This window comes from Phodopus roborovskii, unplaced genomic scaffold, assembly GCF_943737965.1.
Source record: "Phodopus roborovskii unplaced genomic scaffold, PHOROB, whole genome shotgun sequence".
Classification (NCBI taxonomy): Eukaryota; Metazoa; Chordata; class Mammalia; order Rodentia; family Cricetidae; genus Phodopus; species Phodopus roborovskii.
The window spans coordinates 6145121-6171169 of record NW_026126480.1 but is presented as its reverse complement, the minus strand read 5'-3'; positions in this window follow the sequence as shown (position 1 = coordinate 6171169).

Sequence of the window (26049 nt, the reverse complement as noted above, 5' to 3'; positions counted from 1 at the left end):
TATATGCCCAAGAGTGATATAGCTATATCTTGTGGTTGGTTGAATCTCAGTTTATGAAGAAACATCCACTCTAACTTCCAAGAGGAAGTACAAGTTTTAAATCCACAAGCAATGGAGGGGTTTCCCTCTCATTCCATATCCTCTCCAGCATGAGCTGTCACTTGTACTTTTGATCTTAGTCATTCTGACAAGTGTAAGATGGAATCTTAGGGTCGTTTTTAAGGATGTTGAACATATCAAGTGTTTCTTGGCCATTTGAGGTTCTTCTGTTGAGAATTCTTTGTTTAAATCCGTACCTCATTTTTTAATTGGATTATTTGGTTTGTTGATATCTAGCTTCTTGAGGTCTTAATATATTTTGGAAATCAGCTGTCTGTTGCATGTGGGTTTGGCAAGATCTATTCCTAAAATATAGGCTGCTATTTCATCCTATTAATGATGTCCTTTGAACCACACCAAGGAGCTACACGGAACCATACCCTAAGCCAAGGAATGCTTGTTCTGTTAATTGAAGTTTCATGATAGAATCTTCTGAGGAATGTGAGCACTTCAACTAAGAAACCATGTTTTCTTATCTGCATAATTTGGGATCAAGTGTTCAGTTTACCTTCAACTGGAAACTATCACATTCTTGTACTGGCATCGTTCTGAACTCAGTCCCCATGGTGATGACACCAATCACTTCTTAGTTACTCTCTCCTGGATGCCCTTACCACCTGAGATCCCACACCAGACCACACTATTCCATTGCCTACACTTAGTGTCATTCATGTGAGCTAAGTTAAAACTTTAAGTTTTCATTTAATAATGCAATGAATTTTTTAAAAATGAAGTGACCATATTTTTAGTCTGTGAAATCTAACTAAATTCTAACGGATTCTTCTAACACCAAAACTTGGAAAGGACATGTTTGAGCCTCCTGAAGTGTCTTAGACCTGAGGAAACAAAAGCAGCTTTTCTCTGAAGAAAAGTTCAGGGCTTCCACACCTGAGAAATCAAAGCTCTGATGACATTTCCCAAAATTGTAAGGAAGCCTGGTTTAAGAAAAATCCTTTGTAGTAATAGCTTCTCTGACTGACTGAAAGCAAAATGATATCCCTTTCTGATGAAAAATAACATCAACAACATTCATATTCCTACCATGTAAAATATCATGCATGCAATCCCTACAATGCAGTCTGCATCCTAAAGAAAACCGGTCAACTGCAGTGTAAAAGCAATAAAAAGAAGCATAGTGCAGGCTATAGATTTATATATATATATATATATATTATATTGTATATATTAATTAGACAACTGTTTTAGAATATAAAAGTTTTATAAGTAAATGAGAATATAGGTAAACTGCATAAAATAAGGAACATTAAAACATATATAAACTACTTCACAATAAATAATTAAAAATTGTAAAACCTCACTGAAAAAAAGTCTATGATGATATCAGGAAATATATTATTCATTATGAGAAGTTTTCCAAACTGAAATACAGGATGAAAAAGGAAATAAATAAGAGCAAGACACATAAACATGTATGGAAAGTTGCCTTACAGTCTAACATATATGATATTTGATACCCAGAAGAAGAAAGTGAAAATCCATGATGATTTTTCTTTTCCTTTGTTCATGTTTAAATGTGTGTGTAGGCCTGTATGCAAACATGAGTGTTCATGAATGTGGTGTCCAAAAATTGAGGTCATGTGTATTTCTTAATGGTTCTCCACCTTTCATGTTTTAGACAGTCTCTCCCCAAAGATGAAGCTTGCTGGCTCCCCTAGACCATTAGTCCAGTGAATCCCAAGGATCTTCTCATCATTGTCTTCCCACATCTAGGATTAGAGTTGTATGGTACAGAGCCAGGCCTTAGTATGGTGGTCCTAGCGATGCAATTCAGTTCCTTACGCTTTCACAGTGAACAGATTGCTAACAGAAGCCATCTCCTCTGCCACAGTAGATAGTGTCTGAAGTCTACATAAAGCAGAATTTCCTTAAACCAAATAAAAAGACAAACTCCTGAAACAAGACATTTAGAAACACAAATGGATTTAAAAAGACAAACAAATCACACCTAACTACAACTTAGTAAAATAGCTACTAGGAAACAAAGAGAAATTCTTCACAGGACTTAAAGAAGAGAGTTCTCTAGTGGGAAGGGAGAGTTGAGTGAAATCTAAAGAAGAGAAAATTATATATTTAAAATGACAAGGAAAGGTGAAACCCTCATCAACCTCAAAACTATACAATGACTTCATGTTCAAGAAAAAATTAGATAGGGTATTATCAAAATAGGGTAAGAAAACTATTGACTGTAAAACCACACTACAAGACACATGACATTGAACAGTGATTTTCAAATTTAAAAGAAACAGGCATTTTATAGGGTATAAATATTTAATTTAATGAGAATTTGTAACAATAGACATATAGCACCAAGGTATAAGCTCCAAAAGTATTATATGTCTTTAGGGCATTACATCTCATTTACAGGACTAGGAAAGTGGTGCAGTTTGCATTTCAGAATAAATAGTATGAAGTCCCCATAGTACAGTGAGCTCACTAACATAATTTTAGAATACATGATTAACTTTTTCAGACCTTATAGAATTTTTAAAAATTGATTATAAATTTATGACAAAGAAGCAATGAATAAAGGGACAAAAAAGTAGATAATACAAAAATAAAGTTGTAAAATTGTGCAAATCTATGTGAAATAAAACAGTATCAGTAACAATATTCAGCCTGAGGAAAATAACTGTTAAGATAAAAAGACATTCATTCTTAATATGTTTATGTGTGTACATAAACTCCAGTTATACCTGGTTATTGATGACTATGAAATATACAGGAAAAAGTCCATAAAAATATATGTGGCCCCGATATTCAGAGGAAAATGGTATGGTTATACAACATCTGATACTGTGTATTTTAAGGGAAGTAAGTATTGTTGGAGATAAGATATTATATATTTATAATTTATTGAAACTTAAAACCTACAGTAATAAGTTGGTCTATGTACAAGGATACACATTCTTACATTAAGCAACATCAATATCAACTGAATGAAGAGGTAGAAATCAAATCAATAATACTATATGTAGATTTTAAAAGATTAAACTTATTTATTTGTGTGTGTGTGTGTGTGTGTATTTTTCTGGCACAATCAAATACACAAAATTATGTCAGTGCATAGGGCACACAAATTGATTGCATGCAATGTACACATTCATCTGAGGCAATTTCAGAAGAAAAATTGTGCTGACTCAGTTCTCTCCTTCCACTTTGTGTGACTATGGAATCAAACTCAGGTGTTTAGATTTGACTATAGGATTTTCTACTCAACCTTATTGTCAGCCTTAGAGAGAATTTTTCTTATACCTTTGTTCCTTTGGTTTATTGGTCAGAGGAGTCGAAAAGATGTACTGAACAATATATGTTGCTGATGTTGCCTTTAGTTGTACCGTAGAACTTGAACGTAAGACTTTATTGCTGAAGATATCACATAATTCTAACACAGATTTTGGAGGAATTGAACTGGTGCTGATCTTGGCATTTACTTCTTGAATATTTTCTCTCATAATAGGCAAACTTCCAAGGAAGAAACATTCAACAGTCCTACAAGCTCTAATGCCTATTAATAATAATAATAATAATAATAATCAGCATGACAAGATAGGCTCAAGGGTTCAATAGTGGCACTTCTATTTAGGGGATTATATTTAAGTCTAATTATATTTAAGTCATGTTTAATAGGAAACAACTGAAGCCCAGTACTGTAAATCTACCTAACTAACTTTGAGCAACAGGCATTAGGTGGCAATTGATGATTACTGAGAGAGAGTGGCCACCCTACTCCAGGGATGTGACCCCTGGATAAATGGTATAATCCTATGAGATTAATCCTAAACACACATATATAAGACTAACAGTAATAATTAAAGAAAAAGAGGTCATCAATTTGAGGATGGTACAGGAAGAGTTGGAAGGGGAGAAGCAGGAAGTGATGTAAATACAATACCGATGTGTAGATTTTTCGAAAAATGTTTAATTAAAAAGAAAAACAACAGACAGAGGCAACCTAAACAAGTATCAGTGATTTAATACTAATGAAGAATGGAACAGTGAACTCATGTAGTATTGTGTATGAACAAATATAAACCACTAGTCTACTTAATAGATAGTAATAATAAATGAAATATAAATTGAAACAAGACACTCAGATAATCTATATTAATGAAGTAATAATTGTCAAAGAAATCAGATGGTGATTTATTCTGGGTAGGTGGAAAAGGATATGGACTGAGACATAATTAAATGTTATATGTAATAAGGTAGGTAGTAAACTGGAGATATGCAAACATTTATGTGTCTTTTACTCTAGATATATACTGTACCATGTGCAATGTTCTACATCCATACAGAGATATGAAATTAGAGAAACATGAAATTTGCAGTGGCTACACAAATCAACAAAAAATGCATTCTGATTGTAGTTGACAGAACCTTTCCTTCTAGAGTATCTTTGCCTTTCCCCAATCTTTGTGAATTTCATACATACTCTTTGAGAGCAATGAATCACTTTTTGCCCTTTTCATAATTTAAAATAATTGAATCACTGAAGACCTCAAAGAAAGGGGTGGCTATTGGAATTACCATGATTATAATTTATAGTTCATAATAGCTTCCATTTTAACAGCTATTAACAGCTAATATTCAATGTCCTAAAGACACTGAACACATAGCCTTTCTCCTAGTAATATTTAATGACACCAATCATATTGAGAATAACAGCAAGAACCTTTTGTCATTATTATGTCATGTGGACTTTTCCATGTTGAGAAGAAATAACTTCAAATGTCAGTCATTTGTTGAATATTATAGCAGGTTTATGATAATAAAGAGAAAGGAAGAGAGGGAGAGAAAGAGGGATAGAAAGAGAGAAAATTGTTTCTGAAGTGTTGCAGTTAATAATAATGTATCAATACAGAAATATAAAGCCAAGTAGAATAAATCTCAACACACAATAACTTTAATTAGCAACATAATTTTAGTACTGACATTCAAACTTGATACAAGTTTCCCCCCACAGCCAACACAAAATAGTACATAATTCAGGGGATAAATTTTTCCATTAGTCAAAGAAATAACAGTTTTACATGACCAAATTCTAATAGATTTCTTATGTGTGGCTTTATTGAGAAACCCACTGCTATAATGTTGGCAATAACATGGTTATTTATACTAAAATAGCACCTTTATGTCTCTTGTTCAGATAGTGACTTTCAATAAAAGCCAAGGACGTAACATTAAAATGGAGCTTGTTGAAGGTAAACTGCCTTATCTTAAACTTACAACCATGATAGCTGAAAGTGAAAATCCTAGAAAAGTCACTGAACACATTTTTACTTAACTATTTTTTTAATTAGCACCTGCAACAGAATAAACACAGTCAGGCTCATTGTACAGTTTTTCAATTATCCTAAGTCACTGAAAGAGAACCTATATATAATAGACGTATAGCCTAGAGTGAGTTGGAACTTGGAATATGTCACTGTTGATCAGCTACTAGGTTTATCAAGAAATAAATAAATATACAACTTGGAAGTGGTTATATGATGAATCTGCTAACTTCCCAAGAATGGGGACCTCAGTTTCAATCCCCAGAACAGCTTATAACTCCAGATTCAGCAGTGTTTACATGTTACTAAAATACTAGTCAGCACAGATGTGCAGATTTCCAGAGGTTGTTAGCAAAGGCGACTTGCCCATCTATAAGCTCTGGGTTCAGTATGAGCCTCTGTCTCAAAGTTCTTAGAGAATAGACAACTAAAAAGGATCTCTGGCCCTCTTGATCACACACATGGATAAAGGGCCTGACTCACAGAAAACTTTCTCTCCCCCAACACGTATGTAAATCTTTGTTAATATAAACCCCAGAAACCTAACCTGGAGGTTGTACATCATTGAGGAAAGCAGACAAATATGTATGCCATGTTGACAAAATGCTTTAAAAATAAAAATTTCATTAAAAATTAGGAATAAGAAGTTGCTTTATCACACAGATAAAGCACTGTAGAGGGTAAACATTCACATAATAAATGTATCTCAGAGATTTTTTTATGATACAACTCAAGAAATCTTAAATTATCATTTAACTTACAGTTGTTATGAACTTGCTGACAGTCACCTCTTCTGTTTATATAGACAAGAGGTTGTCAAGGAGACTATGTAGTGTAGTTTGCCAGTCATTAAGGTAAACTCAAATATTCCAGTTAGGTAGTAAAGCTTACTTTACTTGGGTGATACCCAAGATTCTTGCATTCTTAGAAGCTACATAATATCTTCCTGGAGACTCACTCTCTGATTTCCTCTTCCTAGAATTCTCCTGGTCTGGAAGCCCTGCCTACACTTCTTGGATGGCTACATCCTTCCTGTCCACATCCTGTCTGTCCTTTGGCTGAAACAGCTTTATTCATCAGCCAATAAGAGAAACATAAATTCACAGCATACAGAAGGACATCCACCATCACCCTTTGCCAGAAAGAGCTGTCATTTACATCATTGATCTTAACAATTCTGGCAGGTATAAGATGGAATCTCAAAGTACTTTTGATTTATATTTCCCTGATGGCTAAGGATGTCTAGCATCTGTTTTTGTTTTTTTTGTTTTTTTTTTTTTTGTTTGTTTTTTTCAGTCATTTCATTTCCACTATTGGGAATTTGTGTTACAATCTATACCACACATTTTTTAAATTAAATGTTATCATTTATTTGATATCCTGACTGCAGTTTCTGCTCCCTCTTCTCCAATTCCATCTCATCCTTCTTCCCTCTGCCCCCTACCGCATCCACTCATCTTCTGTTTCTGTTCAGAAAGGGGCAGGACACCCATGGACATCAAAGAAGAATGGCACATCAAATTGAGGTAAGACTAAGCTCCTCCATCTGTGTATAGGCCAGGCAAAGCAATCCAATATGGGGAAGAGAGTCCCTATTGCCAACTCAATCATTAGGGACTATCCCTGATCCCACTGCTAGGAGTCCCCCAAATAGACCAAGCTACACAACTGTCACACATATGTAGAGGTACTATATCAGTCCCATGAAGGATCTAGTTGGAGGTCCAGAGTCAGTCAGCTCCTATGAGCCTTGGGGTTGAAGTGAATTATTTGTGTGTGTGTGTGTGTGTGTGTGTGTGTGTGTTTTAATATCTAGTTTTTAGAGTTCTTTACATATTTTGGATATTCTACATGTTAACATCCAGTTATGCCAGAAACATTTGTTAAAGAGGTTTTCCTTTTCTCCATTGTAACATTTTGGCTTCTTTTTTTAGATCTTAGATGTTCATAGGAGTGTGGATTAATATCAGGGTCTTTGATTAGATTCTATTGATCTACCTGTCTGTTTTTATGCTAATGCCAAGCTATTTTTATCACCATAGTTCTATAGTAGAGTTTGAAGTCAGGGAAGGTAACACGTCCAAATGTTTTTTTTTTTTTTTTTTTGTTATACAGAATTGTGTTAGCTATTCTAGGATTTTGTTTGTTTGTTTGTTTTCCCACATGAACTACTTGAATATTGTTCTTTCAAGGAAGGTCTATGTTGGAATTTTGAAGGGGATTGCAATGTAACTCCCAAGAGTCTACAAGGAGGAACCCATCTAAGGGTCAAAGCAATAGTAGAAAGGATGCCTGAGCTGGCCTAACTCTGTAATCAGACTGATGAATACCCCAAATATCATCATGGATCCCTCATCTAGTAACTGATGGAACAAGATGCAGAGAATAAACATCACAGTAATATACAAGGCAGATCATAAGACTATTAGCTAACTAAGAAAGGCTTTTTTTAAGGCTGAATTCTATAATTGTGAAAAGGAATTACTTATACATGAATATAGTGAATATATATATTCACTATATTGCTTAAATATATTCACTGAAGACACATGAATGTTGATTAGAGATTAGAAAACTCAAAATGATAAGAGTTCACACAATTTCTGTGCTATCATATCAAGATTAATATCTAGAAAGTTCTATACTGTTATGCTGTCACTAAAGCCTTCCTTATTTTCTCATTTTGAGGTTCTAATTTCATTATATCTAGAAGCCTATGGATCATTTATCATTTATAGTTTATTCCTTAAATAAGCTCCTTCACACCTGTTTGAAATAACCTTAGTGTCTTTAATGAAATTTAATTCTTTATTTTCTATTCCTTTCTTTCTTTATATCTTTACTCTTTCTCTTTACTCTAATTTTTTTTGTATGGGTGTGTGTAAACTCAGCCCATTGAATCACACTTTATTTTCAATATACTTATTCTTATTCTATTTAATATACTTATTAGGTACTTGCTATATACCAGGAACAATTTATTCATGTGGTTTCATGTAATCCCTAAAGTATAATTATTTTCAACATTATACAGTGATAAATCTAAATTTCAAAAATTATTGTGCTGATCTATTGTTTATGACTGGAGATCAAAATGCAAAGAAAGCTAACCACAGTCCTAGAGGTAGACAAAGGTGATAAACACTTTTAATTCCACTAGCCACATTAGTTAGCTATAGAAATTGGGGAGTTATGGCACGGACCTTTAACCCCAGGACTCGGGAGCCAAAGGCAGATGAATCTCTGTGTGTTCAAGGTCACCTGGGGTTACATTAGAGTGAATCAGTCTGAAAGAAAACAGCTCACACAAAGGAGATCTCAGCATTTGGGATCTTACACCTTTAAAATTAGGAGTAGGATAGTCAGTATTCAGTCTCAGAAATTTATCCTCTAACTATACAGAGGACAGGACAACCATTTCAGCCTGAGATAGGGGTCAGATCTAGTGGCTGGCTTCTTTGCTTTTCTGACCTTGAGCTTGAAGCTTGAACTCCAGTATCAGCCTCTGGGTCTTTGATTATTTGTGTTACAAGTTATGACTCCAAATTGAAAGAGAATTACATTTCTCAGTATGTTTTGCTTTGTTTTGTTATATAGCAGAGATAGGTATTCTAGTTTCTCCTTTACCCAGATCTTAGGAAGGTGCTTTTGTTTATGAGTAGGTGTTCATTAGTGTTGACCAGATGACCTCACTAAACATCTATCTTCACAATTACCTTGAATTTTCTCAAAATTTAAAATTTTACTCTTTTCAGTACTTTCCTTTGATCAGAAAGAATAGTTGTAATTTATGAGAAGCCTTTTCTGCAAAGAATATGAAGTTTAAAATAAAAGCTTTGAAATGTAATATAAAAACAAATATAGTTAATGAAGTGTGGTACATGACTGTAATCCCAGCACCTGAGTTTCTGAACCAAGAGAATCATCATAAATACTACCTTGGGCTCTCTTGTCTGAAGTGAGGCTTGCCTAAAAACAAACTGGCAATCAAAGGAGGACACTGGGAAACACCCCAGAAAGATAGTAAATATGAGATGGGCATGTGAAAGCCTAGCCACCATGATTTGTTTTAATGATATGAAAATTAGAACAGACAAACAACTTAAATAGACCTATAACTCACAATAAAATAGAAGCAGTCATCAAAACCCTTCTAACCAAAAAAAGTTCAGGGCCAGATGGATTCAGTGCAGAATTCTACCAGACATACAAGGAAGAACTAATACCACTACTCCTCAAACTGTTCCACAAAATAGAAACAGAAGGTTCATTACCAAACTCTTTTTATAAGGCCACAATAACCTTGGTACCCAAACCTCACAAAGACACAACTAAGAAAGAAAACTACAGACCAATATCCCTGATGAACATCGATGCAAAAATACTCAATATAATACTGGCAAACCAAATTCAAGAATATATCAGATAAATCATCCACCATAACCAAGTAGGCTTCATCTCTGGATTGCAGGGGTGGTTTAACATACAAAAATCTATCAACATGATCCACCACATAAACAAACTGAAAAAGAAAAACTATATGATTATCTCCCTAGATGCTAAAAAAAAAAAAAACTTCATCAAAATTCAACACCCTTTCATGATAAAGGTATTGGAGAGATTATAGAAAAAGGGACATACCTAAATATAATAAGAGCGATATACAGCAAACCAACTGCCAACATCAAATTGAATGGAGAGAAACTTAAGTCAATTCCTCTAAAATCAGGAACAAGACAAGGCTGCCATCTCTCTCCATATCTCTTCAAAATCTTACTGGAAGATCTAGCAAATGCTATAAGACAACAAAAGGAGATCAAGGGGATCCAAATTGGAAAGGATGAAGTCAAACTGTCTCTATTTGCAGATGATATGATAGTTTACATAAGAGACCCAATAAACTCTACCAGGGAACACCTATGGCTGATAAACACCTTCAGCAATCTAGCAGGATACAAGATAAACTCAAAAAAATCAGTAGCCCTACTTTTTTCAGATGACAAAGAGACAGAGAAAGAAATCAGAGAAATATCACCCTTTACAATAGCCAAAAGAAAAATAAAGTATCTTGGTGCAATGCTTACCAAACAAGTAAAAGATCTATATAATAAGAACTTTGTGACTCTAAAAAAAGAAATTAAAGAAGAACCAGAAAATGGAAAGATCTCCCATGCTCTTGGATAGGTAGGATAAACATACTAAAAATGGCAATCTTGCCAATAGCAACCTACAGATCCAATGCAATCCCCATTAAAATCCCACCACAGTTCTTCATCGACCTTGAAAGGATAATAATCAACTTTATATGGCAAAACAAAAGGCCCAGGATATCCAAAACAACCCTATACAATAAAAGAACTTCAGGAGGCATCACCATTCCTGACTTTAAACTCTACTACAGAACTATAGTTTGAAAACAGCCTGGTATTGGCATGAAACAGACAGGTAGACCAATGGAATCGAATTGACAATCCTGATATTAACCCACACACCTATGAACACCTGATTTTCGACAAACCAGCTAAAATTATACGATGGGGCGAAGACAGCATCTTCAACAAATGATGCTGGCACAATTGGATGAGGTTGTGTAGAAGACTGCAGATAGACCCGTGTCTATCTCCATGCATAAGACTCAAGTCCAAATGGATCAAAGACCTCAACATCAATCCAGCCACATTGAACCTATTAGAAGAGAAAGTAGAAGGTACCCTTGAAAAAGATTGGTATAGGAGACCGCTTCCTGAACATAACTCCAGGGGAAGAGACACTGAGAGAAACAATTAATAAATGGGACTTCTTTAAACTTAGAAGCTTCCGTAAGGCAAAGGACACAGTGGACAAGACCAAATGGCAGCCTACAGACTGGGAAAAGATTTTCACCAATCCTATATCTGACAAAGGGCTGATCTCCAAAATATACAAAGAACTCAAGAAACTAGTCAAGAAAACACCAAATAACTCTATTAAAAAATGGGGTACAGAACTGAAGAAAGAACTCTCAATAGACGAAATCAAAAAGGCTGAAAGACTTAAGAAAGTGATCCACATCCTTAGCTATCAGGGAAATGCAAATCAAAACAACTTTGAGATAGATACCATCTTACTCCTGCCAGAATGGCTAAAATTAGAAACACCATAGATGACTCATGTTGGAGAGGATGTGGAGAAAGTGGAACACTCCTCCACTGCTGGTGGGAGTGCAAACTCTTACAGCCATTTTGGAGATCAGTATGGCGGTTCCTCAGGAAAATGGGAATTAGTTTACCACAGGACCTGGCAATCCCCCTCTTAGGCATATACCCAGAGGATTCACATCCATGCAACAAAGACATCTGTTCAACTATGTTCATAGCAGCACTATTTGTAATTACAAGAACCTGGAAGCAACCTAGATGCCTCTATTTGAAGAATGGTTAATGAAGATGTGGCACATCTACACAATGGAATACTACTCTGCAGAAAAAATAATGGTATCTTGAAATTCACAGGCAAGTGGAAGGCACTTGAAGAAAACATCCTGAATGAGGTAACCCAGTCACAAAAAGAGGAACACAGTATATACTCACATATATATGGATTTTAGACCTAGATCAAAGGATCACCAGGTTATAATTCACACCACCAGAGGAACTAGGATACAAGGTATATTCTAAGTGATTAATATAAAGTCTCTCACAGAACAGGGAAGGGACAAGTCCCCCAGAGCACAGGGGGAGTGGGGGTGGCAGCGAATGGAAAGAGAAGAAGGAGAAAACAAGGGGGAGGAAAGGAAAACATGTGACCAGGAAGACTGAGCCCAGTTAGAATAGAAGACAGGAGAGTGAGAGAGAGAGAGAGAGAGAGAGAGAGAGAGACAGAGACAGAGACAGAGACAGAGACAGAGACAGAGACAGATAGACAGATAGAGATAGAGAGAGACACAGAGAGACAGAGAGATAGAGAACATAAAAGACGGAGCCAATGTTGGATTGAAGAGAAAATTGAACACAAAGAAAGGTCTAGAGTACTACAAGACTGCTGCCAACTAACAAATTGAGCTTCCATGGAAATGCTACCATAAATGCCCTTCCCGGATAGTGTGATCAATAACTAACTCATCCATGGAGCCCTCATCTAATGCCTGTTTGAAACAGGACAAACACCCATACATAAACATTGGGTCCAACTAGAACCCAGATGCAGAGGGAGAACACAGACAAGGCAGCAGAAACACATAGAGACAGCTTACCTGAACAAGGAGGTGCTAACTGGCCCCCCAGACTGATAGCTGGGAAGCCAGCATGGGACTGACTCAGGCCCCCCTGTATATGGGTCTCAGCCATAAGTACTGAGCAGTCTAAGGGACCTCAGACAGTGGAGCCTGGATGTATCCCTGGTGCACAAAAGGCCCTTGCTAACACATCCCCCATGGAGGGATAACTGCCTTAACCTAGAGACAGGAGAGAGTCCTAGCCTACTTCATTTGATCTGTCAGTCTATATGACCCCAACTTGATGGCATTGCCCTACATATGGAATTGGGGTGGGTCATGGGAGGGGAGGGTAGTTATGGTGCATGTGAGAGGGCAGAGAGGGTAAAAGGGAAAGAGAGACAGAAGGAGGGAGTGTAGGAGGGAGGGAGAGAGAGGGAACTGGGATCGACATGTAAAATAATAAATTAAATTAAAAAAAATGCTTTGACTTCAAAATTTAAGTTCAAGGACAAGTTACTGGGGAAAAGGATTTCTATGTTTGTTTCCACAGAAAATGAATAGATGTGGATTCCTTCCAGACTAATGTGGTTTGACCAATCCAGACCACCTGAAACAGAGTACCAGGTGATCCTTCATTCAAAACAGCTGGACAAAGTAGCCTTGCAGACTACAGCCAGGATTTCTGCATCTTCTTTGGATCCCCCATGACAGCGCCCCTTGCCAGCAGGAAGTAGTTTGGAAAGAACGAAACCCAAATTCCCAAATATTGTCTATAAATGTTTGTTTTCATTTAAATGGACTAGGTTATATAAAATAAATAAATAAATTACTAAAAGAAAGAAAAAGTCCTTATAGCCTCCTTTTTACATTTCTTTCCATGATGAACATTGGTGTCAGGAATGATGAATCTTTAGGACTGAGTCTAGTGTTTACTTAAAATCTAGACTAGCCATTTGTCCTTGTTTGCTATAATGTATTCCTTCCCTCTAAAAATGCATTTATTTTTATACACATGATCATATCATACATAGAGAAATAACTTGGGAGTTTTAATTTTTTGTTCCATTTCAATTTTGTTAGTTTCAAATAAAAGTGAAACTAGAATAATAGTGTGTGTGTGTGTGTGTGTGTGTGTGTGTGTGTGTGTGTGTGTAAGCCAGAGATCAGCAACAGATATCATCCCTTGGGATAATCATTCACCTCATGTTTTTGAGACAGGAGAGCAAAATGATTCAGAGCACACAACTTTGACTAGCTTGGCTGGCTAGCATGACCCAGAGATCTACCTGCTGCTATCTCCCCAAACTTGAGATTACAAACATATGGCACCACAACAGACTTTGTTTTTTTTTTTTTTTTTTTTAAGTCTTTAAGTCAAAGCATAGTACTCAAAATTCATACACAAAGACATTACTGACAGACACCTAATCAGACCCTATAATAATGTCTTCAAGAGTAATTAAGACTGTCTGTCTGGGTAATGGTATTTCACACCTTTAATCCCAGTACTAGGGCGGCACAGGCAAGTGGATCTCTGAGTTTGAGGCCAGCCTGGTCTACAGAATGAGTTCCAGGTACAGTCAGGGATATATGCAGTGTGTATGTCTTGAAAGAAGAAGAGGAGGAGGTAGGGAGGGAGGAAGGGAAAGAAGGTGGGAGAGAGAGAGAGAGAGAGAGGCAATCTTGTTTGTTATACTCAGTGTCAACTCCATTGAAGAAAACTTAGTTCTATTTTCCCAGCAGCTATTAATTACAAAGTTTCTTAGTTAAAGGTTATGTCTACTTCCCATTCTCAGTGTTAGGCTTTGGTCTGACTTTAACTTGTGAAAGTCTTGTGATGCTGTCAGTCTCTGTGAATTCATATTTGTATCCACCCTGATTTGTCCTTGGAGTCATCTGCCATATCTTGCTTTTTACAATCATTTTATTTCTTCTGTGCAGATTCCTAGGACTTAAAGGAAGGATATTCTTTCTTTCTTTTTGTTTTTATTTTTTATTATCTAAAAACCACCCTCCAATCCTCTTACCCCAATTCCATATGTAGGACAATGCCATCCAGTTGGGGTCATGTAGATCTGACAGGTCATTTGAAGTAGGGACTAGGGCTTCTCTCCTGTCTCTAGGTTAAGGCAGTTATCCTACATGGGGGATGTGTTTGCAAGGTCCTTTTGTTCACCAGGGATACATCCTGGTTTCACTGTCTGAGGTCTAAAGGGAGGATTTTCAAATAGTTGGCTAACACAAAATAGACTCCATGGGGTTTTGTTTTGATTTTTGGGGAGAGAAATTGTTTTGGTACATTTTTGTCTTTGTATTTATTTGTTTTTTTGGGGAACATAAGATGTTGGGTGTATAGGGAAATGTGAGGTATTAGATAGGAATCAGGGAGAACAGAAATAATATGATCAAGATATTTTGCATGAAAATATTAAACAAGAATTGAACCATGTTTATTTATAACCTTAGGAATATGCTTCTATTATGTAATGAAGCTCTAAGTTTGAATATTCACCATATATGTGGCCATACATTTAACTCTTTTTGTCAATAATGTGTATATTCCTACATTAATGATGTGCCTTTATACAGAAAGTGTTTGTTAATATCAGTAACCTTGTTTGTAATACTGTTTCAAACTCAACTTCTTTTCTAAATCTTAGTAATCTTAGCTATATCATTCTTCCAGGCTTTATTTTTATATATAGATACTCCTTGAGCTATGATGGAACCACATACCATTCAACAATTATGATGTGAAAATACCCAATGTTTCAAAACCCTTTAGTGCTCCTAAGCATGCATAATGCTGTAGCTGAGGCTCTCTGTCTTAATTTTTTTCAAACTACTTCCATTAGCTTACAAGTGATCAAAATTATCAAACAAAAATCTATCCTATTGGAAAGATTTGAATATCTCATGGTACCTATTGAAACTGAAAATGCATTGAATCAGTGGGAACACTAGACACTGTAGTGGTCTTACACTGAATTTGTAACAGTGGTCACACCCCCCTGGGCATGACCTCATGATGGCAGGAGCAGAAAGAGAAGTTTGAGGTATGGCTTTCCTTTGCATCATCTTAGAAAGGGCAGAGAAATGCTCCTACTGTTCTTTGTATTTTTTCTGTGTAATTTTTCCCCAATAAACAGCCATTTATCATTTATCCTGGGTCTAGTGAAATAATTACCTCTTTGCTTTCAAGACAAGGATTTTTGTAGACACATGAAAACACAAAATAAAATGTTCAAAAGTGCTAAGGACATATTACTTGTTGTAATAACAGTAGTTTGTCCTTGTGATTTCATGGCAGACCCAAAGTTGAGCCAAGCTGTACTTGACCCCTTGCAGTATGTTCTGGGTAATACATATCAAAATTTATTTTATTCTAAATATGCTTGGCTTATTACCATTATGAATGGAAATATCAGACTAAGTCATTGCAAGTTGGAAACCATCATTAATCAAATACTTTTTTTAAAAAAATATGTGCAACAACTCTCAAAATAATTGTCTTGTTATTATATAACCTTTATTAATATATTCATACAATAAAACTATTCTTTTCTTTTTACTCTGCTCTACAGAAGTTAAATTATAGTTTTATTAACTGCTGTCTCTAAACATGCAATCTTTTTTTTTTTACTATGAAAGAGAAAATATATACTGAAACACCTGTGTATACTTAATTATCCCATGCCATCTTCCTTAAGTTCTTGACATTTAGACATACCATCTTTTTCTCCAAAATTTCCCTAAACCATTCAATTTTGAAAAGGTCAGCAGTCAATAAAAAATGTTTACTTTTTTTTTTTTTTCAGTTGCAGCATATAGATTCTGCTACACTTACTTTTAATGGAAACTTACATTTATTTTTTCATTGATTGGGTGATTATTATTATTATTATTTTTTTTTGGATATGCTTACTGTGGAGCTAGAATGGAGACAGAACAGTCAGTTCTCCCCTTCTACTGTGTAGGCTTTGGGCATTAAACTTATATTTTCAGGCTAGGTTGTAAGTACCTTCTTCCCCTCAGCCATTTCACTGATTCTTACTATATTAGGGGAGAAACTGCAAGAGAGCCAGTTTTCCTTTCCTGATTTTCAGTAAGGTATCTCTTTCATAATTTTTGTCTAGTTTTTTCATATTCAGATAATGAATGGTCAATGGGAGGATGGCAGGACAGAGAGACAAAGAGCACATAAATTGATAGTGAATATTTCATTATTGAGTGGGCATGAGGACTCTATGAAACAAAAGTAGGTTATTAAAGATAACATATTCTTTATTTTTATTTTGAATGTATTCCTTTACTGCTTCTTTGGAAATTTCAAAACATTCACACCAATCTTCTTTACCTCCAACTTTCCTCATATCTGCCCCTTATCCATGCAGTATGCTGCCAAAATTAATTTTTTTAAAAACCCACCCCACTCCTCCTTCTTTATAACCCTCTTCATTCATCCAGCTGTCTTCTGGAGCTGGGTGTATCACTCAGTTATAACCCTTTTGTCCAATTAGCTCCACTAGCAAAAAGTTCAATGCAATTGATCTTTCAACTGGATCAAGGGCTCTGGTTTCTGGTTCATCCTCATTTTGATGAGGCTGGGCTCTCATCAAAACTCCTCTTTGATAGCTTGTTGTCACTCCCAAGTAATGGGGATTCTGTGGTTCTGGTTCAGTAGGAATAGTCCCTTCACGAACTCCAGCAGCTCAAAGATGGGACAGCTGTTAGATAGTCCAACCCCAGGCCTAGGATGTATGTCTGTGGGTAGTTGAGCTGGTCAGCCTGGACCTTTGGGACCACCACCTCAGGTGAGGGGCAGGGCCATCTGTCATAGGCCCCTACCAATGGTACCAGCTCTTCCATGCCTATGGTATGTGGTGTGGACATCTCCCCTGAGTGATGGGGTTAGCTCTCCTATGAAAGCAGGGCAGCAATAGTTTTCTTGCTATAATGTCCAGCAAGGGGCAGCACCAACTATCTTGGAGCCTGTGAGGGATAGGGAATGCTCAGCATGGCACACACATGGTTCCTATGACTCCCTGTGGCAACATAAACAATTGTCATCAGCCTTGACCTTGGATGTTACTGGACCATAGACCTAGTCATGCTCCAATGTGGCAGCACAAGACACTTAGCATAGCTTGATTTACATATTAGCAAGGCACTCTGACACCAACAGTGCCACAGGTGGCAGTCCAGACTCCTGGAAACAGAATGGCCTTCAATGGTATCAGGAACCACAGGCATCAACACAGACCTTGCCTGCTTTAGGGCCATGGACCTAGACATGGCCCTTGGCAGCAATTCTGGCCCAGATATCACCATGGCTCCTGTGACAGTGTGATCCTATGACACCAACACAACCACAGGATGTACCCTACCCTAGACATCTTTGTGGGCTTTGGTGCCATCATGGGCCATAGATATTACAGAACCTGATTTTGGTAGGACTAAGGACCTAGACATGGTCCCAGGTAGCAGGCTGGGCTTGGATGCTACCATGGCCCCAGATGGTCGTGCATACCACTCAGACTGACATGACCTCTATGACAGTGTGACCCTCAAACACCAATATGGCAATCCAGACCCCCTGGCAACAGCATGCCCTTTAAAGGCACTAGGACCCACAGACATTGGCTCATCCCTCCACTAGTTTCAGTGGGTCACAGACCAAGACATGGTCCCTCACCACAGCCTAGGCTCAGATGTCACCATGGGCTCAGGTAGCAGCACAAAAGATAACATTTTCTATAGTCAGGCATTTTGAGGAACTGGATAGACATGTTTAGGCTGTAGTTCTCTTGATTTGTTGTGGGAAACCACAGCCCCAAGATGGCACCTGGCTGGATGCCAGGTAGTCCCAGCTCAGCTGTACACAAACTTTATTTGGAAGTGCTTGATGGATCTGGTGTGCTTCTTCCTTCTGTGACTGATTGGGTAGTGAGCGCACATTTAAGGGCTTGCTGGGGCTGGGGGATGCAGAAGCTGATGCACATGGTTCCTGAATAAACTGCTTGAAGAAGAGTCGTGGTCGTGTTTCCTTGCTGGCCGAGGTAGATGCTACGAGTGGTGGCCCGTACCGGGATCCTTTCTCCGTGGGTGAACGGCTCAGAACTTCCTGCAGTCAGGGTAGTTGACTTGTAGGTCCCAGGTAAGGTGGGACCAAGTTAAGGACCTCAGTAAAGAGGCAATAAGGTCTCCAGTAGGAGCAATAAAGTTCCGTGATCCAACAAGGTAAAAGTAACCAAAAGTGAAAGTATGGGGAATTCGACATCACAACCCATTTATCTCACTCTTCAGGAGCTGTTGCATTCTAAGGGACTGAAGCTAAAGAAGAGTACATTAGAAATGTTCTAGGGGAAGTTGAGACCGTGGCCCCCTGGTATGCTGTCTCGGGCAATCTTAGCGATCTAGATTTTGCCTGGGAACAGGGAACACTAAAAGGAGGGGCTTGGCCTATTTGGAAACTTGTTCGCAGCTGCCTAGAGGATCAAAGATGCTGCAAGGCTATTGAAAAGGGACAAGAGGTATTAGAACAGTTGAAAGAAGAGCGCTCCATGAAATCAGAAAAGGAAAGTTCCAAGGAAAGTTCAGAAGAGAGTAGCTCAGAATCAGAAGAGAAACTAGAAATGCTTGCTGGTAAAGAAAATGGAGAAGTCATCTTTGCAGAAGCGCTCTGAATCCCATAAAGTGGAGCTTACCGCTCCGGGACAGCCCCTTCCTCCGTATAATGTAACTTCCTCTCCAGGAGGTTCTGGAGGGTGGTCGTCCTGCCTGGAGGTATGGAAGGAAGTGAGACATGAGTTATGCTATCCAGTTTTTCAGGATAATGCAGGGCAATGCTATCATGAGCCCATTGATCTTAAAACGATTAAAGAACTTGCTGAGTCAGTCCCTACTTATGGGATAACTGCTGCTTTGGCAATAGTGCAGGCAGAAGCTCTTAATCACCACATGGTGAAACCATTTTGAAGAGTAATGCCACCTGGATTAGAGGTTGATGGCCTAGAGCCCAGGAGAGGGCTCCTATTCCTATTCCTATTCCCCCAGCAACCCAGGTGGGCTCCTTATTGTAATCAAAACCCAGCTCAATGTGGAGCCTCTAATCCTTTTGATCATTGGCTACTCTGTGGCATTAATGGTAGCTGCACTGATCTCTCCCCCATGGCTATGATTAAAGGAGGAATGGTAAGAAATGCTTCCTTTCAATGGAATGCATCAGATTTGTTTGAAAGCACAGTAAAGTTGATAGCCCCAGGAAGGAATATGTCTTTTGCACCCACCCCTGTGTGTGTTTGGCATCCTTTTGTGTTTGTGATTAGCAATAGCACCTTTGCAAGTTACTTCAGTTCCTGTCTTACCATTTAGTATTATCTGTTCTTAACCCCCAGAAACCTAATTTCTTTTCACAAGGAATTTCTTTTATACAGAACATAAACAAATAAAGTTTTTCACTTTGACTGGTCAAGTTTGAGTCTCTCCAACTGACACATAAAGTGTTTCCAAGAAACACATTTGATACACCTGAGCTGGACTGTTAAAATATTGATGTAGACTTATTAAACTAAGGTTCATTCATGAATCCACTTACATAGGGGTATAGGGAAAGAATTTCACATACAGATGTGTGCAACTAGCTCATTTTCACATATAAAACAATATAATTTTAAGCAAAGGAATTTAACATAGAAACAATAATGAATAGAAATATATCTTCTCTATATGTAAAATTCTTCATATTCACCTACAATATAGAATACAAATCAAACTATATCACATTGTATATGATATAGCAAAGAGTGTGAAGGATCAAGCAGCAACATGCATTGCTGATAGAAGTGAAAATTAGTGCAACTTCTTGGGGATGCAACATGTCAAAATCATCTTATTGGTATACTGATTCAGAAATCCCACATTTATAAGAAACAAATAAAGCTAACTATATATTTTCATTGCTATATTGTTTATAATATCAGATAATAGTAATGATATCTACATTATTATTTATATTGAAATTGAGCTAAATTTACACATGACTAATTGTCAGTCAATGCATACCAATTTTAGCCCAGTGATGGTGGTGCATGCTTTCAATCCCAGCACTAAGGAGTCAGAGACAGGCAGATTTTTGAGGCCAGTCTGGTCTACAGAGTGAGTTCCAGGACAGACTCCAAAGTAATAGAGAGAAACCCTGTCTTGAACCACCCTCCCCTGCAAAAAAATGAGTACCGATTTTTTTCCTCAAACGTTTCCTCACAGCCTCTCTTTGTTTTACATCCATGGATCTCGTGCTTTGCTTTACCCAATGACTTATGAGCAGAATAGAACTCTAAATACACATTGAACTATGTAATTTTTATGTTCCTAAGGTCCATGGTTAACATACACATTGTGGCACATGCTCTTTGTTACTTCAAACATCAGGATAGAAACTCCAAAGCTTTTTGAACTCAACTACTAAGTGATGAACAGAAAGAGAAATACTGAAAATTTTCCCTTCTATATGAAATCTGAACACATATGTACTCATAAAACTAAAATGTTAAATGACTATTAATACATGCTGGGGCCAGCCAATAGATATAAATATATAGTCAGCTATGAGAACTAGGTACTGGTAAATTATTATACAGCATGGTGAAGATATTAATAATAATGAGATGCACATTCCACAATAATTAAAATGATGGATTTCAATGCATTTGAAATGCTGGGTAGATAAATTATTCTTAGTTGATAATTCCATAATGAACACACTAAACTCTATAAATACAATTATCATTTGTCAATTAAAATTTAAGTAAATTTTTACAATATTGAACCTGCAAAGTCTTTCAAAAACAACTAAGTGAGTGAATTATAAATCACCATAAGTTATTTTATGATTTTGGAGCAGTATTAAATCAATATTCCTTTCATCTCAGTAGCCAGGCTAATATTCTGATTGGACAGTGACTGTACTTTTGAAAGAAACCATATTCATAGAATATAAAATACAATAAAATATAAAAAGATGGTAACTCATATGTGTGCAGTGGAAATTATAATTTATTTTGAGAGAGGAAAATATGGTAGTATGGTATAAGTTTTTATTTTTGATTATTTTCTACATGAAGAAAAAAATCTGTTAATATAGAATGATTTTGGGAAAAATTATTTTGAGATATTTGAATTCAATAACAATGCTGGTTACTCCTACACTATATTCACTCTAACAATAAAATGGCCTCTGTAGGTTATATTTATACAAGTGTGTGTGTGTGTGTGTGTGTGCTCACGCGCATGTGTATGTGCATATCTATTCTTATATACACATATTAATGATGTAATAATAATAATAAAGTAAAAAAGCTATCGTCTTGAAATTTAGGAGAAAATGGAAGGGCTTAAAGGGTATATTCAGGGTGCCTATATGGAGGGAAGTGGGGGGTAAAGTGATATAATTCTATTTTAACTAAGTTCATATTTTTAAAATATCAATGACTTATTAATTCAATAAACTACATAACATTTTAAAACTCAATTGAGAAATAACAAGTTATTCATCTTGACCAACAATACTGTGAAATATTTAAAGAATGTTAATTTTATTGTGATAATTAAAGTAACCCATGACTGCCTAGCTTTTAATTTATGAAATAACTTGCTACAGAGCAATTCAGTTGAGATGGTTTCCTGATACCTCTTCATTATTAAGTAATAGTACTTGACATTTATTGAGAAATTAATATGAGACAGGAAATTTCCAGAGTACTTAAGATGCATTATCGTGTTCAGTACAATACCTATTGAAGTGGTTGTATGAATAGCTACCGCCAGAGATGGTTCTCAACACTAAAATTATTCACTATGTGCCTCTGAATCAGCACCTCTACATCTTACTCTCTGACTAAGCTGTCATTATGGTTAATTGTTTTATTTTTATTTTACAACAATTTCAAATCTACATAAAGTTGAGATATATCACCAAGGCCTACATACCAGTTTCCTAGCAAGCATGCTGTTTGCTCCTTTGTCTGAAACAGGTGCTTTAGAGCAGAAAGATCCATCCCAATGTTGTACACTCTACCTTGTTTTCTTTTGACTACATACAAGTCTTTTATGTTGGACAAACATGCCACAGAAATGGAGCTGCCTCCTCCATTGCAGTCTAGTGACTATCAAAAATGCAAAATTGTCCTGTTAGTGGTGCCTTCCATCAGGCTGATGATGTTTAAGTGCAAATTTTCTAAGGTGAAGTTAGATTGTTTTACTTTTATTGTAGTTAGTATGCATGTTGTGTGGACATTACTTTGAAGCTATGTGAAATGTGTGAAATCATAGTCTATATTAGTTTTAGGATCACTTACCAATTTTATGCTGATAGGATTTTTGTTAATGAAGATGCTGTTTTCTCTGGTTTTGGTATTCAAACTCAGAGCCTTCTCCTTGTAAAGGAAGCACTTTGTACCATTCAATTGCACCCCAGCCCTTGCCTATTGTGTCAAGTATGTATGTGTCAGTGTCCTGTTACAGACCTAAATCTGGCCTACAACTCACTTCGTACTCAATGCTGGAGAGCAAACGGGTCCTTGTGACTCTAGATCTTTCCTAAGTGTCCTCTATCACATTCAATAAAGCATTTTCTTTCATTATAGAGAAATTGACATGGCTTAAATTAGTCAAGCTAAATAGGACAATTTGCATTATGATAGCTGCATAGCCATGACATGCAGAAAACAAACTTTCATCTAATGCCACATCATGTTCTGTATTCAGCTATGAAACTTCACATCCATTAATAATTGGCTTCCTCTTCTCTCCCGTCTCTGTCTGCTGGCAATACTGTTTTTCATTCTATCTCGGTGGATCAGCATATTCTACATGTTTTATACATATTGACTCATTTAATATATAGTATTTTGTGTTATGACTTTCTCTTGTTAAAAAGATGTTGAGGGTTAACCACAGTAAAGAGTTTACAAGTATTACATTTTCCTTTTCCTGATGAATCATATCCTATGAGCCTTTATTTTGATTTTTTTTCTTTTCATCCATCTAAAGACCCATAATTTTCTCTCCCTTTAATTGCAATAGTACTCCTAGAAGCATCACCACAAAATATCTATTTCAATTTCTGTGTCCAGATACTGTATGGAAACTCAAGAATAGAATGTATGTGCCTGTGAAGTTCTGTGGGATTTAATTTTGGTGTTAAGTAGGTCATTTTGTTATGCTTCAAAACAATTACTAACCTCACACAAATGTCTTCTCATTTATTATTACTTGTTATTTTTATTTATGTCATGTTAGTAAATTTTCAATAGTATCTTCCCATGATTGTATGTGTATGTTCATGTACATGTTCTTGAGTTTGTTGGGGTGGGGGATGCTGTATGTGATAAACTTACCTCTTGTGCATGTGGAGACCAGAAGAGGGTATCTTGGTTGGCCTGAGCCATGCACCAGTATTTGCTCCTCACAGTGCTGGAATTATAGGCATACAGAGCCATACCTATAGTTTTATTTGGGTCCTTACCTTTGCACAGCTAGAGCTTTAGTCTCTTTACTATCCTCTTGTCAAGGTTTTAATTTGCATATCTAAAATAGAGGGTGTTGAAAAATCTAACCACTTTAGCCATTTCTTTATCTTCTTTAGGCAAAGTTCTTTAAGATCACTAGCATATATATACATACACACACACACATACACACACACACACACACACACACACACATATATATCATGTAGTTGTTTGCCTTTTCATTGTTGAAATAATAATAATGATTTTTATATGAAGATAAATTTTCTCAAGTATTTTATTTTTATCCCACTTATGTTTTATCTCTAATAATGATTGAGTTTGACTCATCAATATTTTATTATCTGTCATTTAAGCATGCTCTCACACTTTGAAGAAAGTACTGTCAAATTCAAGATCACAGAGGTTTAGATTTCATTTCTTGTCATTGGCTTTAGTATATATATTAAGGAAATCTATTGATTTTGAGTTTATTTGAGAATGTCCTGTGAGGTTGGGGTATTATTTGTGCTAATTTGAGTGTATTGTATAATTTCACTAGTTTGCTAATAGTAGTCCAACACCATTTAATGTAGATTGCTCTATACTCATTGAGCATTTTTAGTACTTCTGCCTAAAATCAATATTCAATCAATATCTGGAGTTACTTTTCTACACACTGTATTATTGTTTTATATGCTTGTCTTCAAGAAATCATTATGCTGTATGCCAATCTCTATAGTAAGCTTTAAATGTGGAACTGTGATTGACATTTTCATTAAATCTTTGGGTAGTCAATGTCCTTCTCATAATGACAATATATATGATATATATCATTTTTTATTGAAGAACTTTTTAAAACAATCAAATAGAACAAGAGCTGGTAGGTGAATAGATGGCTAAGCCATTAAGAGAACATATTGCTCTTGCAGAGGACGTGGACACAAGTCCTAGTATGAAGTTTGAGTGGCTTTAATTTTCTATAACTGTAGCTAGAGGTGATACAGCACACATTTGTGGCTTTTGGGAAAACCTGGACTAATAAACAACCCCCTCCGCTGACACATATGAATACTTACTCTTAAATTATTTTTGCCCTTATTGTTATGGGCTTCTTATTGGTTTCAGGAATATTCTGTTTATAAAAAATCCACTGGTGAGTGTGGTTGGATTTCTTTCCTGTGTTTGTATTACTGTAGTGTACTGCTAAGTCCAATGACATCAAAAATTTTATTTATTTAAAATCCTATGTATATTCTGTTTACTAGCCCATGCCACCTCCTTGAATGTATGGCCTGCTAGTTCAGGCCTTGATTTTCAAAAGAATTCATCCCAGCTTCTATAAATATGCAATTGAATAGGACTGTTTTGATAAAATACTTAAAAATAGTGCTCAAACCCAGGAAATGTGTTATTTCACAGTTCTGAAGGCTAAAAATCTATGGTCAAGATGCTGCCAGATTCGTCTTCCCTCAAGGCCTCCCTCCTTTGGGATAGATTAGTTTGCTTTTCTGAATGTATATCCTTGGAGTCTCCTTATCTTCTAAAGACCATAGTTACATTTAATTAGTTCATGTACCAAGATCCTCCATTCCAACTTAATCATCTTTATGAAAATTTTTTATCCAAATGCTTGTGTGCTGAGTTGCCATGGATAGGAAATGAACATGAATTTGAAGAATGTGATTCAAACTATGCTAGAGCATTCCCTCTGTGGCTGCATTATCCTGCTTGCTATTCATACAGAATGTAAGCATCTTTGTGTCAAAGCCATTGCTGAGGTCCACAAGATAAACAGATTTTCAGAAAATTATTATATGCCATCTAAGGATGTTCATTGAGATGATTGGTATGTATTTCAGCCTTGTAGGAGACAGAGAAGATATCAAAAGAACTGTGGGTGGAAGAAAGTTAGGAATGATCTTAAGAGGTAAGAGAGAACTGGCAAAATTTA